Source organism: Tachysurus vachellii, chromosome 1, assembly GCF_030014155.1.
Source record: "Tachysurus vachellii isolate PV-2020 chromosome 1, HZAU_Pvac_v1, whole genome shotgun sequence".
NCBI lineage: Eukaryota > Metazoa > Chordata > Actinopteri > Siluriformes > Bagridae > Tachysurus > Tachysurus vachellii.
Window position 1 is genome coordinate 632,115 of NC_083460.1, and position 7,668 is coordinate 639,782.

Sequence of the window (7,668 nt, forward strand, 5' to 3'; positions counted from 1 at the left end):
TGAGCGTTTATTTAATAAAGAATTCATTCACTGATTATTACATGAATGAGCAGGTTTAACATGCATCTAGAGGAAATGGGCTAATTTTACAACAAGAAAAAAATCATACCATTTATAAAAGAGAAAGAGATTTAAAAGAGATTTAAAAAAAACATTTATAAAAGAGAAAAAGATTTTCTCTCCAGGTGAAGTGTTTGTTCTTATTACTCATATGCAGGCTTTCTCAAAAAAGAAAAAAAATCCCAGCAGCAGTTCATTACAAGACCGATACAGAAATGTCAGCAACATGTTCCATAACTGAACAAACCATAAAAGAAGTTCTGAAGTCTCTGTACATCATTGTGGATAAAGGCATCTGCCAAATGCCATAAATGTAAATGTAGCTTTCTTTTTCAGGACCTGGACCTGTTTTTAGCACCATATAATAATACAAAAGTCAAGTATTTCCATGAAACACCTGAAAGTGCATCTTGTGGGTAAACTGAGTTTATTACATGTACAGGACGAGACATCGTAGCACGTGTGTCTGGACGCCTTCAGTGACGATGCCAACATCTTCACACTGGTCAGTAACCTGCGCCTCATGGTGTATGACCACATGGAGTCCTCGTGTGCTCTTACACATCTATTAATCCCTCAATCTTGTGCTGTTCAAACCCAAAGTCTGTTTTTTTCCTCCTCAGAACACAAAAGAATAATTTTGGACAATTTGTCCTGCTCTTTTCTGCCTAAACAATGAGTCAATAGTGAATACATTTTTCTGAAGATAAAATAAAACTAAAATAAAAAAAAAAAAAAAATCCCAGAATGTAACGTCTCTACAGTATGATACTGTATTAGTGATGAAGAGTGTGTTATATTTACATTCTGTAACAGTTACAGCGTCTTACTGTTTGATGGAAATACAATAAAAATGATTAGAAATGACATGGAAATGGTTCATGGACACAGTAAAGGGTTTCATGTCATTTTATATTTGTACTGTATTTCTACACAGTAAAAACAGAAGTGTTAATTGAACTCCTAAAGAGTTTCAGATTAACATTTGGTCCCGCTCTAAATCAGTGTAAAATTTACTCTTTGGTCAGTTTTTAGAGTTAATTCTACTCAATACTGTGTAAAAAATAACAGTGAAATGTGTAAAAGTATTTAACTCTGTTGTTTAATCACACTGTTAAGAGTAATATAATTACACAGTATAGAGTTAATTTATCTACAATTTTACTTTTATAAAAATGACACTGTGTAATATTTACTTTTCATTTCTCTACAGTGTTTTAAAAAATATATAGATCATAAGATGCAGTGTTACTGAATTATAGAACAATTAACTACTATCCAAATAAAAACAAGCACAATAACACTAGACCACAGAACTCACAGTTTATTGTAAAAACATAAAGCTTTTCAATGTCATTGAATTTACGCTGCAAACCCATTACCTTGTCTCTGACAAACATGCATAACATCATTATACCTCTTGTAAAAGATATTTTTGATCTCAATGAGACTTCCTGGTAAAATAAAGGTAAGTAAATGTGTAACATCATAAAAATGTTTACCAGAGAAAGCAATATGGCACGACAAGGAGATTTCTGACATTAGTATGTCAAAAGGCCCAGGGTAATGCAGCTCCTTTCAAGTCCTGCAGCTTTCTTTCTACAGTCGAAAACAAATTATAAGCTTTTTGAGGAAAACATTTTTCTCCATATAATGAACTTCCATGGTGACCAACGGTTTGAGGGTTCAAATGAAGGGTCAAATGTTTGTCTCAATGTAGCTTCAAAGACTGGACAATGCCTGCAGAGAAATAAGGGTCTTATGTAGAGAAACGATGGGCTGTTTTCAACATAAAAATAATATACTTTTTAACCACAATTGGACCTTTCCGACGTCATGACATAATGCGTGGCACATCTTGAGACTCTACAACACGTGCAATTGTGGTATTTTTATTTTGAAAATGACCGATTGTTTTGCTAGATAAGACCCTTATTTCTCTGCTGGGATCATATCGAGACTTTGAAGCTACATTGAGACAGACTTTGAAACCTCATTTGAATCCTCAAACCATCAGTCACCATTGAAGTCCATTATATGGAGAAAAATCCTGGAATGTTTTAATCAAAAACCTTCATTTATTTTCGACTGAAGAAAGAAGGACATGTGAACTAACCCTTTAAGCATACTGTACCTTTTTTAAATTTGATGAGCTGATGGTTTAGTGTCATGTATGAATTTGTCATGCATGCAGATCCTGGTGCTGCTGCTCAGACATGTTACTGATCAGTAACATTTATTTAACACTTATTTAAAGCGTGTGAGTTTATTTCCTGCTCTGCGGCGGCGGATCTGCTTTTGGAGCTGGAGTTTGTTGGTGAAAAACACACACCTCCATCCCACGTCTCGGGCCAAATCCTCCATCCCAGGACTCACCGTGTCACAGTGAAGGCGTACGGTCTGCTCCCAAAACTGCTCCGAGCTACAGAGCTAACACACACACACACGCACACTAATATATATATATATCCAGCTTTTGAATTGTGTTGTTTAAAATAAAATTCTCTTCAGAACAGGTTCATCATTTGTGAATGTGTCTCCTAAATCAGAAAGTGAAAACCAGACACATTTAACATTTGCATTCAACAATCATCATCCAACAAGTGTATTTTGTCAGGTAATTATAACATTTAACCAATGTTTGAGATGTGAAACACTTTTTTTTACTGAAATGTTTATCAGTAATAATCTCAGTAATAATGTGTTATTTTAAAAAAAAGACTACAATTTTTTGACTAAAACTAGACTAAAATTAAAAGACTTTTAGTCGACTAAAACTTGACTAACAAAAAAAGAGATGTGAATGACTAAATATGACTAAAACTAACAAGGACATTTGGCACAAGACTAAGACTAAATTAAAAATAGGTGACGGAATTAACACTAGTTTTAAGACCTAACAGTATTTGTAGTGACTAGATTTAAGATAAAATATTCTAGTTTTAATGCAATTTGCACTAAATGTATGTATTATTCAATTCTTATAAAAAGAAAAAACTGCACAGCTTTAAGCATTTTTGTCTAGTTTTAAGATCTAATTGCATTTATTAGTGACTAGATATTTATGCTATTTTCAAGAATTCTTATCAAGTCAATTTTGCTTACCAAATAATTTATTATTAATTATTTATTAATTTATTTATTTACTCAATTTATATGATGCCAAATAATTGTGTAAAAAAGTGCTTTATGTGCAGCCCAGAGACACATGATAACAAGATACAATAATATGTTTGATTTAAAGGCCATCCAAACATCATGTAGGTTGCCCTGTTTACAATGAGCCCAAAGTGTGTCAGACCACATCTGGTGATGCGAAATAGTTCCACCATAAGGACAAATGTGCCATTTTTGACAATGGCAACATGTGATACCTTTCATTTGCAGGTATAGGATTGTTCCCAGTTCTGTGGATGAGATGTACTTTTTACATAATGATGAATAAAAAGAGATGATATGGAGCTCAGTTGGGAGATGTCCATTATAAAAGAGTTGTCTATTATCGATTGCTTAAACACAGTACTTCTGTCAAACATTTACAGTGAATGTCATCCTTTTCCGTCCAAACGGCAATTCTGTTGTTTTTTTGGCTATGAGTGGGTGCTCACATTCAGTCATTTGATCCAGTAGAACAACTTGTGATTATTACATTTGGGTACGTATGTAAGCACGTAAGAACATGTAAAGATCAATGGCTTCCTCTGGAGAGGTTGGTGGATGAAGACTGTTTTCTGCCATGGCAAGGCAACAAATGTCAAACACTGTATTATCACAGGGATATGGTCCTCTCTCACGACATTCCTCCCTACAAGCCTGTATCTTCTGTTGGGATGCCTCTTTAAGGTACTCCATAGCACCAAAAAGTTGGGGTAGGGTGTACATCATCACTGGACGTCCACATGGAGACACAGCATTTCTGGATGGGCGAATTCTGTGTGTGTTCCAGAGGTGAACAACATCCTGCAGTTCTCTCTAAATATAAAGAAAAAGAGTGGGAAAGTAAGAAAATTAGTCCACACCGTTGCAATAGCACCTGCAGGCAAAATAAATGCTTATGGTCCAGTATGATACAGTAGAGCCGTTTCTCAAACAGTTTCATGCATTTTAAATTCTATATTTGAAAACAATAAATCTCTGTATGTTAAGATTTGTGTTATATGATCAGGGTCAGATAAGTCATCCCTCTCTCACATACTGTGTCCCACTAATGCAGAGAAACAATTTTCTTTCACCAAAATGTACATAAAAGTACCAGAATAAAATTAATAAAAGTAGGCTACTCAGTGCGGTAAATTTTCCTTGTCAGTGTTTTATATTATGATGTTTTTGGGTTAATATTACTGTAGACAGCAGTTTGTGCAACATACATATAACAGGATTAATATTACAGCTGCATTAATTTTTGTGTTGCATTTTATTGTTGTAGATGTAGGCTGCTGCTAATTCTAACTACTTATACTGAGATCCATGTCTTAAAAAGTCAACTATATGGGAAGAAGGGAAAGATTGTGATCTACAAATTAATTTAATAATCTAATTAAATAACTAATGGTTATCGCCCATTTGCTTCTGTTATGGAACAGTTGTTAGAACTATGAAATGACACAATTATGCTGCATGTCACAACATTTTGGCGTATTGACAAAATCTATAGCTGAACAACATCACAATTTACATGTCTAAAGCTCATTTCTTACCTCTATTATTTCAAGACATGTGAACTGTATTAGACTTTTGTCTAAGAAGTCACCGGAGAAGTCGTCAGAATCTTTTAGATCTTGAAATAGGTTGATCCAGAACTGTGCATGCTGTTTCCTCAAAAATCTCCACCAATGCTCTATCCGTTGGTTATGATTGCTTGAGCCATACAAATAGCAATTTCTCGAAAAGTCCTCCGTATGATCATGTCTCATGAACATCTGCATCTGTTCCATGTAACAGTTCTCTGTCCCTAAGTCTGAGTGAATTCGGGTGGCTGTCCCATTCCTTGATAACACCGCATCAATAAAGTATCCAGCGATGACCTTGGGATCACTACTTGTAGAGCATGCATGTAGCCATATCACCATTTGTGAAAACCCGTCGATTGCACCATTGATGCAGATCCCATAAGGTTTGAGTTTATCATATGAATCAACATGCTATAAAAAGTTCGGGCCTGGATTATGATACAAATGTCGCCGAAGACGATTCCGGCGCCTCAGTTGCACTCCATGGGGATCCAGTATTTTCAACAATTGCCTGATTGTCTCGTGTCACCACATACTGTAGCTCCTGAATGCATTTCAGATGCATCATCTTATATCCGTGAAGCATATCATATCGGTTCAACTGATCCTGGAGAAACACAGAAACGTCAAGCAGATCAGAATGTTCTTTTCGTCTGAACAAGCGCAAAGTCTTGAGGTGTCTGCGCAAAGTTGACGCACTAATAACAACACCATTTATATTACTTAAACACAGCAGTATCTCCCAATGTCTCAAACCCAAAGTAAAATAAAACCGGATTAAACTTGAAAGGCGGGACATGTTTACTTCCATGCAATCCACATTAAGTCGTTAATTCAGAAAAACAGAGCAAAAAACTTTTTATTCATGAAAATTATCTCATAATTTTGAGATCATTAAGTCGTTAATTTAGAAAAACAGAGTAGATTTTTTTTCCTCAAGTGAATGCAATACGCTTCCGTATAAATGTATTATATTCATGTGTCATATTTTTATATAGGGTCAATAAAAAAATGAAAAGAAAGGCAGAGATATCAGACTTCTTTTTAAAGAAGCAAACACATACAGATCAGGTACAAACAGCTCCCAGCCCCCAGCCCCCAGCCCCTACATCACCACAGTACCCCAGAGCAGCTTCCTGCCTGCCTTCACAGTTAGTCAGTCACATGTCCAGTTCAGAATTTAAGTTTAGCCTACCTAAGTTTTAAGTAGTTTTCCTACCAGATGAAGAGCCTCTTATGCCTGCAGAAAATCACTGAAATTTTACTTTTTACTTTTACTGGAAATACTTAAGTACATTAAATATCAGATTCTTTAAGACTTTTACTTGAGTAATATTCTAAAAGGTAACTTTCACTTCTACCAAAGTCTTTATCTAGTACGATACTTGTACCAAACGTCAAACGAAGACTTCTTTTGATAGGTGAAATGAGATGTCAATCAGCATCAAACGTCCAATGCTATCAAATAAAAATTCAGGGTGGTACCTGGGGTGGCCAATCAGATGTCAGGGGTGTTCAGTGCCACCCCGGACACCCCTCTGGCTCCACCACTGCTCCTTTGGCAACATTACGCTGAAATAGAGCGTGCGGAGCGTAATGTAATCTAGGAGCAGTGATTCACCAAACCTCCCTTATTACAGTCACACACATTTCTTCTGATTTTATTTTGTAGTAACGAGTAACGAAGATGTTTAGTGGAAATATAACGGAGTAAAAGTTTACATTTTATCTAGGAAATGTAGTGGAGTAAAAGTGAAAGTTGACAAATTTAAATAGCGAAGTAAAGTACAGATACGTGACATTTCTACTTAAGTACAGTAACGAAGTATTTGTACTCCGTTACATTACAACACTTGTGGTTCCACAATGCGTCATGCGAGTGCATTGGACCTGAGTGTGTGGACTTTGGCAGCAAAACTGTCAAATGTATGAACTGTCTCTTCTGAAAGGTCTCTCTCCCTCTCTCTCTCTCTCTCTCTCTCTCTCTCTCTCTCTCACACACACACACACACACACATTCACACACACACACACACACGGAATTGTGTTTCAGTATCAATTCTATGATTTATTAATATCAATATTACATGTTCTTTGTGTACGCTACATCTTTACTGACCTTATATATTATTAACTTTAGTTGATGCTCTCAGCACAAATGAATACGTCCTTAACCCTTTCCTGCTTGTGGAACATTGTTAGACACTAGATGGCACTCTCTTACAGAAAAGCTTCCTGTTTAATCACATAGCTGAGATAGAGTGTACAAATTCAGAAGAAGTAGTGGTTTGAAATCAGACTTGAGCTTGTTATTTATATACAACGTTTGTTCAAAGAAACCTATTCCACAGACATCTACCTTAATCACAGTCTCACATGTCTGTATGCTTTTATAGAGACCTACAGGTAATACGTTACGACGTGGTTCACTAAACTGACATTATTTCATATGAACAATTGAGCAAAGTAAACATGGATTTATTTTCATTCATGGATTGATGAGCTGGCACTTTAGTCAATCTCAGTTTATTTCATTAACATTTAAACAGTCTTTAGATATTACCAACTCGGTCACAGGGACTTGTATATCAGATGCTCCACATAAACTTGGGTCTGTATTCATGAAAACTCTTAGTGCATAAAATTGCTCCTAGTGACATAATTTTAAGTCTTAGTTGGTGTTTCCACTTAAAATTAAAGAGAAGATCCCAGTAAAGATAAAAGTTATTCATAAAGCATCTTAACCCTTAAAAGAGCTCATATAGTCTTAGGAGTAGTGAGAGGGACTTTTAAGAGGCTTAAGAGTTTCTTTAGCAGTGGAGAAAATGGCTGAAAGGTGAAGAGGGAGAAGAAATGTGTTGTATACAATATTTAATAA

The 7,668-nt window shown here is 35.6% G+C and overlaps 1 long non-coding RNA gene across 1 annotated transcript; it reads right to left on the reverse strand.

The window, feature by feature from the left end:
• Positions 1-3,230: 3,230 nt before the first annotated feature.
• Positions 3,231-5,084, reverse strand: LOC132857678 (uncharacterized). Its single transcript, XR_009649602.1, has 2 exons — positions 4,758-5,084; positions 3,231-4,032 (listed from the first exon to the last, which is right to left on the reverse strand). It is a non-coding gene; the product is annotated as an uncharacterized LOC132857678 (long non-coding RNA).
• Between the last annotated feature and the right edge of the window lie 2,584 nt (positions 5,085-7,668).